Below are 13,881 nucleotides of genomic sequence, written 5' to 3' on the forward strand. Positions count from 1 at the left end.
CTGTAAAAAAAAAACGGATAATGTTCTGGCAGAAAATAACAGACATTTCCATTAACCCTAAAACACAACGCAATGAATTTTAAAAAAACAAAATACAGGTAAAACACCTATAAAAATAAATACGGAAATTTCTTTCAAATTAATTACAGTACATTCTGCCCTATTTTTACGGAGTATATCATAGGAAAAATATGAATCTATAATATGAATATACAGATATTATTCATAACATTAAACATAATATACATTTATTCAAAATCTAATCTTTTAATTAATAGCAGTACTTTCATTTTGATTATTTCTCCAACCTGAGTAATGAACCAATAAATGAAGGTAAATACTTTAAAAAACATAGTATAATGTAATACATATATCAATATGAATATATAAATTATCGTTATATAGAAAGTATAATAAATTTAATATAAATAAAATGTAACATAATAATTAGTAATGTTATAGTTATTAGTTATAGTTCGCTTCATTCTACACATAAAATATACAAAATACATATCAAATATTTATACGTTATATGAATATATAAAAATTATCATAATGAACAATCTAAAATACATTTATTTAAAATATTATAATTACTATCAGTATTGTTGTTTTGCTTAATTCTCCAAATCAATGAACGTAAATACTATTACATTTTATTTAATATATATATATATATATATACATATATATATATATATATATATATATATATATATATATATATATATATATACATATATACATATATATATATATATATATATATATATATATATATATATATATATACAACACATAATATATTAAAATATATAGAAACTGTCAGAATATAATATAATGTATATTAGTATCAGCATATTATTTAGATTAATTTGTCACATCAGAAGAAACATGAAACAATTAACGAAAGGAAATACTGAATTATTGTGAGAATATATTAATATATAACATTATGACAATACATGATTCTGATATAGATGTAGGCTTGTTTTGCTCTGACAGGTATAATCTAGTGAAACAGATTGAATGTTTTGTGCAGTCAGTGTATGTGGTTGATTGTGCTGCAGCTGTTCTAGAGTGAATTCAGTTAGGACGGCAGAATCTGAGGTTTAGAGACGTGAAGCACCTGCACTGGCTCACCTGCAGCTCCAAACGTCTCTAAATCATCATATCAATCATTGTTCTCTGTTATAAATGTGTTCAGGACATATTGAAACTCTTCCACAGAATTTTTTTAACTTTCATGTCATTAATTCACTACCTTTTGACAAATTTGCTCTGAACAGGTGCCTTACGTAAAGTGTTTGAATGCATAAATTGAATCTTAATTATGACAAAAAAAAATTCAGACATGATTCATGATAAAACAAAATACTAAATAAATACTAAACAAAATACTAAATGAAACCAATAAGCATTTTTTTAGAAGTTGTTTTTGATACACTAATGCGACACATGCGGCATTAATCTCAAACAACGAGGAAAAACTCTTTAGAGAACCATGACAAATCTGCTCATTTCTTTTTTTTCTATCTTTCTGAGTAATAGCTATATCTGTGGGCGTCAGACTCACCGTCGATGAAGACGCGTCTGCTTGATTGAGTTGTGATTCGGTTCTGAAGCTTCTTCAGACTCAGGCAGAAGAAACGGCCACACAGGAAGTATGAGAGTTTTCTGATGTGTCCTCACAAGACCCGCTTCAGACGTCAAATCAGGATGCCTGGTAAATCTGCTCGTTCTTCATCACAGCCATCCATAATAAAAGAGCATAATCCATGTCAATGTCATTCTGCATCATAACTGATTAAGTTTCATGATGTAGGAGGTGTAATTTAGATCTCTGTTATGTTTGAAAGTATCAGAAGTTTCTCCAACAGTTCCTCAGGAGACATAAAACATACTCAAATGAGTCATTCAGTAAGAATCTACACACTGTAAAAAAATATTGTTGGATTAACTTAAAAAAAAGTAAGTAACCTGGTTGCCTTAAAATTTTGAGTTCATTGACATAAAACATTTGAGTTAATACAATGAAGGAGATTGATTTAATCAACAGAAACTCAAAATAGTACAAATGCTGGGTTAAAAACAACCCAAGTTGGGTTGAAAATGGACAAACCCAGCGGTTGGGTTAAATGTTTGCACAACTTGCTGGGTAGATTTATTTAACCCAACTATTGTTTAAAAATTACTGTATTGCTTGCTTAAAATGAACACAAAATATAGCGGAAATTAACATTTATTAAATTGCTTATTAAAAAATGTTTATCTTTTGAGAGTAAATAGCTATAAAATAAATGTGGAGAGCAGCTCAGATTGAGTGTTGCACTTATATTCACTGCAAAAAAAGTGATTTTCTTGGGTATTTTTGTCTTGTTTTCCATGTTTAAACATCCTTAAATTAAGATACATTTACTTGAGGTGTAAAATGACACAAGATAAGTCTGGTTTTCTGAGAAATCGTGAAGTGAGTTTTCTGAGAAATCAACATGAAGTGAGTTTATGCTTAAAATGAGAACAAATACCTGCCAGTGGTGTCAGAAAAGAACTTAATTCAAAGTTTTGCTTCCAATTCAGGTGGTGCTTCCAAAATTTCCAACCTATTTTGGGTTCATTTTAAGCCAGCCATATAGTCATTTTTGAACAATAATGAGTTAAATAAAACTGCCTAGCACATTTGGCAAACATTTAACCCAACCACTGGGTTAAAACAACCCGAATTTGGTTGTTTTAAACCCAGTATTTTTTAGTGTATGTTATCTGAACCACATAAATTATCTATTTTAACAACAACAACAACAACAACAACAAAAATGTGTGTGTGTGTGTATATATATATATATATATATATATATATATATTGTAATTTACAGTGCCGCTATAAAGTGAATGTGAAGCAGCTCAGATCATTTGAAACTGACTTTTGGTTACAGACTTGCCGAATCTGACCACAGTTTGAGACATTGTTTAGATCTCTTCTGATACTAATCCAAATTCAGATGCAAAAAGTGATGTTCTTCCTCTGTATTTTATGTCTTGTTTTCCTTGTTTAAACATCCTTAAACAATAGACACATTTGCTTGAGAAGCAACATGACAATTGATAAGAAAATATTATTAATGGTTAAAATGTGAAGGAAAAAAAGGGGGAAAAAAAACTTTGAATTAGTGACACCACTGGCAGGTATTTGTTCTCATTTTAAGCATAACATCACTTCATGTTGATCGATTTCTCAGAAAACCAGACTTATCTTGTGTAATTTTACACCTCAAGTAAATGTATCTTAATTTAAGGATGTTTAAACATGGAAAACAAGACAAAAATACCCAAGATAATATATATAAATATAAGTGCAACACTCAATCTGAGCTGCTCTCCACATTTATTGTATAGCTATTTACTCTTACTGGAGACTATTGACCCATTTTGGTCATATTGAGGAAAAACAAAAAACATCTGAGACTAAGAGTTGATACTCCAATGAAACTCCATTAAGATGAAAGACTAACCTCTGATCAATACAATGCTCTTCTGGGAGATCATTTGAATTCTCCAGGACTTCATACAAGCTTCGACTCCTCTCTGTGTTTATTTGACTAAACTAATGACAAAAACACTGAATATTTAGCAGTTGTGAGTGACGCTGGGTTAAAGAAACGCTTCGGGTGTTCATGAGACCACAGAGATGTGAACGCTGCACCCACAACGACCCACTGTGTGATTTGTCAACTGGTTTGGTTTGTGATTTCATTGTGTACGGAGGGCTGAGGGACATTACCCAGCATGCTAAGGGACGAAACCATTGTAGGTTTACTTTTTGCAAGTTTTAGCGGAACATTTTCAGAAGAACAAGGGAAGACAAACTACTAAACTGAAAGAAAATTGCAGCAGTTGAAGAAAGTATTAAAAGAACAGCAGAAACTATCAGATTTTGTTGTTTGACTATTATTATTATTATTAATAATAATAATCTTTACAATTCACTGTAATCTTTTTTTATGCATGTTTCTCTTTTATTATGATGTTTTTAATACATTTGAATGTATCATGCATCAGTTGAACTGCATGTTATGATTATATTTAAATAATTTGAGCACTTTGAGTTACCAAAAATGTGCTAAACTTGCCTAAACCCTTGCCCAAAATGGCATTTAAAACATACACTCTAAAATATGTGTCTGTTTTTTCAGTGTTTGGGTAGTTTTTGTGTTACCCATGTCCTGGGTCGGACGTAACAACCCAGTGTTTGGGTAGTTTTTGTGTTACCCAGATCCTGGGTTGGACGTAACAACCCAGTGTTTGGGTAGTTTTTGTGTTACCCAGATCCTGGGTCAGACGTAACAGTGATTAGGTAGTTTTTGAGTTACCCATATCCTGGGTCAGATGTAACAACCCAGTGTTTGGGTAGTTTTTGTGTTACCCAGATCCGGGGTCAAAGTAACAACCAAGTGTTTGGGTAGTTTTTGTTTTACCCAGATCCTGGGTCAGACGTAACAGTGATTAGGTAGTTTTTGAGTTACCCATATCCTGGGTCAGATGTAACAACCCAGTGTTTGGGTAGTTTTTGTGTTACCCATATCCTGGGTCAGACATAACAACTCAGCGTTTGGGTAGTTTTTGTATTACCCAGATCCGGGGTCAAAGTAACAACCCAGTGTTTGGGTAGTTTTTGTTTTACCCAGATCCTGGGTCAGACGTAACAATGATTAGGTAGTTTTTGAGTTACCCATATCCTGGGTCAGATGTAACAACCCAGTGTTTGGGTAGTTTTTGTGTTACCCAGATCCTGGGTCAGACGTAACAGTGTTTAGGTAGTTTTTGAGTTACCCATATCCTGGGTCAGATGTAACAACCCAGTGTTTGGGTAGTTTTTGTGTTACCCAGATCCTGGGTCAGACATAACAACTCAGTGTTTGGGTAGTTTTTGTGTTACCCAGATCCTGGGTCAGACATAACAACCCAGCGTTTGGGTAGTTTTTTGTATTACCCAGATCCGGGGTCAAAGTAACAACCCAGTGTTTGGGTAGTTTTTGTTTTACCCAGATCCTGGGTCAGACGTAACAGTGATTAGGTAGTTTTTGAGTTACCCATATCCTGGGTCAGATGTAACAACCCAGTGTTTGGGTAGTTTTTGTTTTACCCAGATCCTGGGTCAGACGTAACAGTGATTAGGTAGTTTTTGAGTTACCCATATCCTGGGTCAGATGTAACAACCCAGTGTTTGGGTAGTTTTTGTGTTACCCAGATCCGGGGTCAAAGTAACAACCCAGTGTTTGGGTAGTTTTTGTTTTACCCAGATCCTGGGTCAGACGTAACAGTGATTAGGTAGTTTTTGAGTTACCCATATCCTGGGTCAGATGTAACAACCCAGTGTTTGGGTAGTTTTTGTTTTACCCAGATCCTGGGTCAGACGTAACAGTGATTAGGTAGTTTTTGAGTTACCCATATCCTGGGTCAGATGTAACAACCCAGTGTTTGGGTAGTTTTTGTGTTACCCAGATCCGGGGTCAAAGTAACAACCCAGTGTTTGGGTAGTTTTTGTTTTACCCAGATCCTGGGTCAGACGTAACAGTGATTAGGTAGTTTTTGAGTTACCCATATCCTGGGTCAGATGTAACAACCCAGTGTTTGGGTAGTTTTTGTGTTACCCAGATCCTGGGTCAGACGTAACAGTGATTAGGTAGTTTTTGAGTTACCCATATCCTGGGTCAGATGTAACAACCCAGTGTTTGGGTAGTTTTTGTGTTACCCAGATCCGGGGTCAAAGTAACAACCCAGTGTTTGGGTAGTTTTTGTTTTACCCAGATCCTGGGTCAGACGTAACAGTGATTAGGTAGTTTTTGAGTTACCCATATCCTGGGTCAGATGTAACAACCCAGTGTTTGGGTAGTTTTTGTGTTACCCATATCCTGGGTCAGACATAACAACCCAGTGTTTGGGTAGTTTTTGTGTTACCCAGATCCTGGGTCAGACGTAACAGTGTTTAGGTAGTTTTTGAGTTACCCATATCCTGGGTCAGATGTAACAACCCAGTGTTTGGGTAGTTTTTGTGTTACCCAGATCCTGGGTCAGACATAACAACTCAGTGTTTGGGTAGTTTTTGTGTTACCCAGATCCTGGGTCAGACATAACAACCCAGCGTTTGGGTAGTTTTTTGTATTACCCAGATCCGGGGTCAAAGTAACAACCCAGTGTTTGGGTAGTTTTTGTTTTACCCAGATCCTGGGTCAGACGTAACAGTGATTAGGTAGTTTTTGAGTTACCCATATCCTGGGTCAGATGTAACAACCCAGTGTTTGGGTAGTTTTTGTTTTACCCAGATCCTGGGTCAGACGTAACAGTGATTAGGTAGTTTTTGAGTTACCCATATCCTGGGTCAGATGTAACAACCCAGTGTTTGGGTAGTTTTTGTGTTACCCAGATCCGGGGTCAAAGTAACAACCCAGTGTTTGGGTAGTTTTTGTTTTAGCCAGATCCTGGGTCAGACGTAACAGTGATTAGGTAGTTTTTGAGTTACCCATATCCTGGGTCAGATGTAACAACCCAGTGTTTGGGTAGTTTTTGTGTTACCCATATCCTGGGTCAGACATAACAACTCAGCGTTTGGGTAGTTTTTGTATTACCCAGATCCGGGGTCAAAGTAACAACCCAGTGTTTGGGTAGTTTTTGTTTTACCCAGATCCTGGGTCAGACGTAACAGTGATTAGGTAGTTTTTGAGTTACCCATATCCTGGGTCAGATGTAACAACCCAGTGTTTGGGTAGTTTTTGTTTTACCCAGATCCTGGGTCAGACGTAACAGTGATTAGGTAGTTTTTGAGTTACCCATATCCTGGGTCAGATGTAACAACCCAGTGTTTGGGTAGTTTTTGTGTTACCCAGATCCGGGGTCAAAGTAACAACCCAGTGTTTGGGTAGTTTTTGTTTTACCCAGATCCTGGGTCAGACGTAACAGTGATTAGGTAGTTTTTGAGTTACCCATATCCTGGGTCAGATGTAACAACCCAGTGTTTGGGTAGTTTTTGGGTTACCCATATCCTGGGTCAGACATAACAACTCAGCGTTTGGGTAGTTTTTGTATTACCCAGATCCGGGGTCAAAGTAACAACCCAGTGTTTGGGTAGTTTTTGTTTTACCCAGATCCTGGGTCAGACGTAACAATGATTAGGTAGTTTTTGAGTTACCCATATCCTGGGTCAGATGTAACAACCCAGTGTTTGGGTAGTTTTTGTGTTACCCAGATCCTGGGTCAGATGTAACAGTGTTTAGGTAGTTTTTGAGTTACCCATATCCTGGGTCAGATGTAACAACCCAGTGTTTGGGTAGTTTTTGTGTTACCCAGATCCTGGGTCAGACATAACAACTCAGTGTTTGGGTAGTTTTTGTGTTACCCAGATCCTGGGTCAGACATAACAACCCAGCGTTTGGGTAGTTTTTTGTATTACCCAGATACGGGGTCAAAGTAACAACCCAGTGTTTGGGTAGTTTTTGTTTTACCCAGATCCTGGGTCAGACGTAACAGTGATTAGGTAGTTTTTGAGTTACCCATATCCTGGGTCAGATGTAACAACCCAGTGTTTGGGTAGTTTTTGTTTTACCCAGATCCTGGGTCAGACGTAACAGTGATTAGGTAGTTTTTGAGTTACCCATATCCTGGGTCAGATGTAACAACCCAGTGTTGGGGTAGTTTTTGTGTTACCCAGATCCGGGGTCAAAGTAACAACCCAGTGTTTGGGTAGTTTTTGTTTTACCCAGATCCTGGGTCAGACGTAACAGTGATTAGGTAGTTTTTGAGTTACCCATATCCTGGGTCAGATGTAACAACCCAGTGTTTGGGTAGTTTTTGTGTTACCCATATCCTGGGTCAGACATAACAACCCAGTGTTTGGGTAGTTTTTGTGTTACCCAGATCCTGGGTCAGACGTAACAGTGTTTAGGTAGTTTTTGAGTTACCCATATCCTGGGTCAGATGTAACAACCCAGTGTTTGGGTAGTTTTTGTGTTACCCAGATCCTGGGTCAGACATAACAACTCAGTGTTTGGGTAGTTTTTGTGTTACCCAGATCCTGGGTCAGACATAACAACCCAGCGTTTGGGTAGTTTTTTGTATTACCCAGATCCGGGGTCAAAGTAACAACCCAGTGTTTGGGTAGTTTTTGTTTTACCCAGATCCTGGGTCAGACATAACAGTGATTAGGTAGTTTTTGAGTTACCCATATCCTGGGTCAGATGTAACAACCCAGTGTTTGGGTAGTTTTTGTTTTACCCAGATCCTGGGTCAGACGTAACAGTGATTAGGTAGTTTTTGAGTTACCCATATCCTGGGTCAGATGTAACAACCCAGTGTTTGGGTAGTTTTTGTGTTACCCAGATCCGGGGTCAAAGTAACAACCCAGTGTTTGGGTAGTTTTTGTTTTACCCAGATCCTGGGTCAGACGTAACAGTGATTAGGTAGTTTTTGAGTTACCCATATCCTGGGTCAGATGTAACAACCCAGTGTTTGGGTAGTTTTTGTGTTACCCATATCCTGGGTCAGACATAACAACTCAGCGTTTGGGTAGTTTTTGTATTACCCAGATCCGAGGTCAAAGTAACAACCCAGTGTTTGGGTCGTTTTTGTTTTACCCAGATCCTGGGTCAGACGTAACAGTGATTAGGTAGTTTTTGAGTTACCCATATCCTGGGTCAGATGTAACAACCCAGTGTTTGGGTAGTTTTTGTGTTACCCAGATCCTGGGTCAGACGTAACAGTGTTTAGGTAGTTTTTGAGTTGCCCATATCCTGGGTCAGATGTAACAACCCAGTGTTTAGGTAGTTTTTGAGTTACCCATATCCTGGGTCAGATGTAACAACCCAGTGTTTGGGTAGTTTTTGTGTTACCCAGATCCTGGGTCAGACGTAACAGTGTTTAGGTAGTTTTTGAGTTACCCATATCCTGGGTCAGATGTAACAACCCAGTGTTTGGGTAGTTTTTGTGTTACCCAGATCCTGGGTCAGACATAACAACTCAGTGTTTGGGTAGTTTTTGTGTTACCCAGATCCTGGGTCAGACATGACATAACCCAGCGTTTGGGTAGTTTTTGTATTACCCAGATCCGGGGTCAAAGTAACAACCCAGTGTTTGGGTAGTTTTTGTGTTACCCAGATCCTGGGTCAGACGTAACAGTGTTTAGGTAGTTTTTGAGTTACCCATATCCTGGGTCAGATGTAACAACCCAGTGTTTGGGTAGTTTTTGTGTTACCCATATCCTGGGTCAGACATAACAGTGTTTAGGTAGTTTTTGAGTTACCCATATCCGGGGTCAAAGTAACAACCCAGTGTTTGGGTAGTTTTTGTATTACCCAGATCTGGGGTCAAAGTAACAACCCAGTGTTTGGGTAGTTTTTGTGTTACCCAGATCCTGGGTCAGACGTAACAGTGTTTAGGTAGTTTTTGAGTTACCCATATCCTGGGTCAGATGTAACAACCCAGCGTTTGGGTAGTTTTTGTGTTACCCAGATCCTGTGTCAGACGTAACAGTGTTTGGGTAGTTTTTGAGTTACCCATATCCTGGGTCAGATGTAACAACCCAGTGTTTGGGTAGTTTTTGTGTTACCCAGATCCTGGGTCAGACATAACAACCCAGTGTTTGGGTAGTTTTTGTTTTACCCAGATCCTGGGTCAGACATAACAACCCAGGGGTTGAGTTATTTATTGCTGGCTTTTTGCGCCCTCTTCAGGAGAGAGCAGTGCAGCTCCATCAAATTGGTGCATGTAAAATACAGGTTTGTGTACGTTTTATTTTATATACAAATTCGTTATTGTTCTGTATATGATATGAGTCACCTAAAAGGGTGTCACATCTGTGTTTTCGCGTGATGCCTTGTATAAAATTTAGTGATTTTATTCAAAGAGAATAAATACTAATATAAATACTTAGTATGTAAAAATATGAATTGTACACTGATTATTTATGGAAAGATTATGGAGTCAATCACAGAATTTTTTGGCTACGAGTGAAACGCAGGACGGCGGTCTGAAGTTAGCAGTTCCCCCGCCGAACGCAAGCCATCTCCGGCATGAGATCCAGCGCCATTACGGTGGAAACAGGACAATAGAGATTGGTTGATTACACTTGAATTACTTCTGTTTACTTTTTACCTCTAATTTTTGTTAAATGAGCTTAAATGTATTAAAACCATATATAAAACATGCTATACTATAAAATATGATCGAAAATAAAGGAATTATTATGCAAACTATAGAAGTTGTGTGGAGTATTTAAAAAAAAAGTTTAGAGGATTTAAGTTAATCCGTAAACATTAATTCATGTCATAAGTAAAACCCAAAATAATGCTAGTATTATAGTAAAAATGAATCAACCCAGTTTGCTGGGTAAAATTAACCCAATTTCTGTTCTGTGCATATTTACCCAGCCCTTGTGTTGAAAACAACCCAAATTGGTTGTTTTTAACCCAGTGTTTTTTAGAATGTATAGGCCTAATATAATGCAAAAAGCGAGATGAACATTGAAACATCATTATACATAGATGTTCCTTCACCTCACTTTACATTCGTTTTCACTTGCAAACACTTTCCTACCAAAGCCACTTTCAAGAAAGCACACGCAGTGCGTTCTTTCGAGTTCCTAGAAAGATGCAAAGAAGACAATGCTGAAAAACGAAGAGATCAATGCGAACAAAGAAGCCCACCGGGCCCTCCGTCTCCCCCTAGAGCTCCTGCTCGTTTTTACCCACAAGCCCACCGCTTCACCTGCTCCGTCTGCAGATGTGCCGCCCTCACCGCAGAGCGACGCTCCTGACACACGGAGTTTGTGATAAGCATCTTGAGTTTCTGAGGGTTTGTGGCGGGGGATTGAACACTGGAAATTCATCTAGTTCAGCTTCATCTGAGTGAGATTCACCAGCTGTGCAGGTCATGAAAGAAAAACACAAAGCATTTACATGTGTTTTAAATTCATTTATGATCTTGACTGATTTTTAAACACCTGTGTAAAATACACAGTAAAATGACCTACATAAACGTGAATAGAGGACCCACAATAAGGTCTATAACTACAACAATAACGATAAAGTTTTAATAGTTCAAGTGTGCGGTCACATTAGAGAAATTTCGCGGGCACAATGTCCATTGATATAGCGTAGATAATTTGCGTGAACTTGAATATGAGCAAAAGCTGTGAGGAAATATCTCCCACGCAGGAAAAATGATTAATCGCGTGGATTCTCCATTCAAATTCTGAACATGAACATCAGTAAAAGTGACCTTAAGGGGATAGCATGTCTACACCACAAATATAACGATAACAACACTGAGGAACAATATAGTTGGAATCTGATTCAGAGCGATTTATTCCCATATTATGAATGATGACATCATGACATCATTGATGAACAATTAGAATCCATCTGACTGAAAAAGCGCGAGTATTTAGAGCGGCAGAATTTAAACAACACATCCGTTACACCGTGTCCTAACCAGACGCGAGGCAATAGCAATGAGCAATTTGACTGTCCACACTAGACGCGACGCGAAAATGAGAAGCGATAAAATCAATCAAAAACCACAGCCAATCAGAAGAGCACAGCGGACACAATGAAATGAGCAAGTACTTAGTAAAATTCTTAAATATTACACAATTTAAACATTATTTAAAGTACATACGGAGTGACTGACTGAACCAATCTTTGTTTGTTCGCATTGAGTTGACAGTTTGAACGTTCTTGTGCCCATTTATTTTCAAGATCTGATCGGTGAATTAGCCAGTGTTGTTTTCATTACAGCTACAAAACTGGGAACACAGAACGATATTCAAACTCACGTTAGATGCCTTTAACATTAAATAAAGCACATAAACAGTACCTGATATTATGCCATACTTTGTGTTGCTGTTTCAGCCGTCGCCGTCGCGGCTGATTAGGACAAAAACTCCGATTTATATGGAAAAGATACCTTTTATCGCAGCGTCGCGTCGCGCCGCGTCTGGTTAGGACACGGTGTTATAGTCCGTTGGTGTGGACGCTAATATACTTATCATTATATTTTTTATAGTTTGTCCGTTAGTGTAGTAGACCAGTGGTGCTCAACCAGTGGGCCTTTAAAAACATTAGGCCTATTTAATATAAGACAGAACAAGTAGGCCTATTTAAAAAAAAAAAAAAAAAAAAAAAAAAAATCTTTCTTATTTTTATTTACTGCCTCATGGTTGTTGGTAGTTGTCCAAATGAAGTCATCAGCAACACATATTAGGCTACTTACAAAAATATTTTTTGATATATTTATGGTAGGAAATTTACAAAATATCTCCATCTTTAATAGCCTAATGATTTTTGACATGCAAACAAATGTGTAATTTAACATATTAAAACTCAATGGGCATTTTTATAATGAACATGCATATAGAGACCAAGCTCTAAAATATTTTATCAGGTAGAATTATTTAGTAAAAAAATATTTGACAAAATCCTTATTCTGAATTGTTTTCCATTAAATCAAGAACAACAGCCTTAATGTTGTTGTTAACAAAGGTTGAGAACCACTGGTGTAGATGCTAATATATCTTGTTATTGTTACAACTATCGAAACTATTGTACATCGATGCGGACGCTAATGTAGTTATCGTTATTGTTCTTGGAATGAACTGGCACTTCTGCTGCAAAAACAATGTTTAGGACAGAAATATGATTTCCACTAGCACTCAAATCATGTTCAACCTCATCAAACTGCGAAAGTTAAAGAAAGAAATTAGTTTATAAAACCTTTGCCCTTCTGGACTGTATAATATTATTCCATCATTATCTCTCTTGCTCTGCATTACAACCTGTTTGTGGTTGCAGTGAGAAAACAAAGAGGAAGTGTGACAAGCAAACGTGTCACTTTCTCACGACCCACCTCTCTCGGTTTTTTGAAGTCCATCGCTGTCAGTGGCCTATAGCGTGTTGACTAAACAGCCTTAAAAATACATATGAGAGAGTATGATAATCAGATGATAGCAGTCACAGTTTAAAATAGCACATTTTATCACCAAAGGTGTTGTTTATTGTGAAGAAAGAAGCACAAACACAGTTTACAAGCAAACCATTTGTTGTTTTGATGCGCTAAAGCAACAGATGAACTTGAAGTCAGTCAGTTTGTTTTTGTGGTTAGTTGATGTTGATAGTGATTCTTTACACCTGAACTGACTTCATACATGTGCAGATAGAGATGCCTGATGTGATTAAGGCGATCAGAGAGTTCAAGTGCAGATTTCAGTATCTAAATATGTTTCAGAAGCACTGTATGACGTATATGAAACATTTATTTTGTAACAACAACAACAACAAAAAGCAGCCAAACAGATGATAACTGAAAACGCTTTTATAAGAACTCCCATAAATACACTTTAATTAGTCTGAAAACCCCCCATTTATGTTCATGGTGTGTCATCCAGTCAGAATGACTGTATCTGAATGCCCTTTCCATGACCTGCGGTCTCTTCAGCCTGGCATTACTTCACACCATCGCGCTCTTTGTCTTTTGGACTTTCTGTTGTCTGTCAAGTGCACTAGAGTAGGTGTGTATGGAGGTGTGTGAATCACACAGCTCGACAGTACTCAAGATGCTCACAGTTTCACTACAGGCACCAGGCGACGACATTGTCACCAAGTGGAACGTCTCTGTCTCAGAAACAAAATTAAGAAACAAGACGATTCTTTCATAGACATTTTAGATGTTTTTCCATGTGATAAGCAGAAGAAATTCAATGTGTCACTGTGTTATTTTATTTGATCGTATTGAGACTAGTATTGTGTGTGTTTATATATATATATATATATATATATATATATATATATATATATATATATATATATATATATATATATATATATATATATAAGC

The 13,881-nt window shown here is 37.2% G+C and overlaps 1 protein-coding gene across 1 annotated transcript in view; it reads left to right on the forward strand.

Annotated features, from left to right (window-relative positions):
- Positions 1–1,595: 1,595 nt before the first annotated feature.
- The window catches only part of si:ch211-106h11.1 (volume-regulated anion channel subunit LRRC8D), a 28,600-nt gene continuing 16,314 nt past the window's right edge, over positions 1,596–13,881 (forward strand). The window contains exon 1 of the mRNA XM_048193990.1: positions 1,596–1,726. The gene's annotated coding sequence lies outside the window, so the exon portion shown is untranslated. The remainder of the gene's footprint in view (positions 1,727–13,881) is intronic.

The sequence above is a fragment of the Megalobrama amblycephala genome, linkage group LG1 (assembly GCF_018812025.1).
Source record: "Megalobrama amblycephala isolate DHTTF-2021 linkage group LG1, ASM1881202v1, whole genome shotgun sequence".
In the NCBI taxonomy this organism is placed as follows: domain Eukaryota; kingdom Metazoa; phylum Chordata; class Actinopteri; order Cypriniformes; family Xenocyprididae; genus Megalobrama; species Megalobrama amblycephala.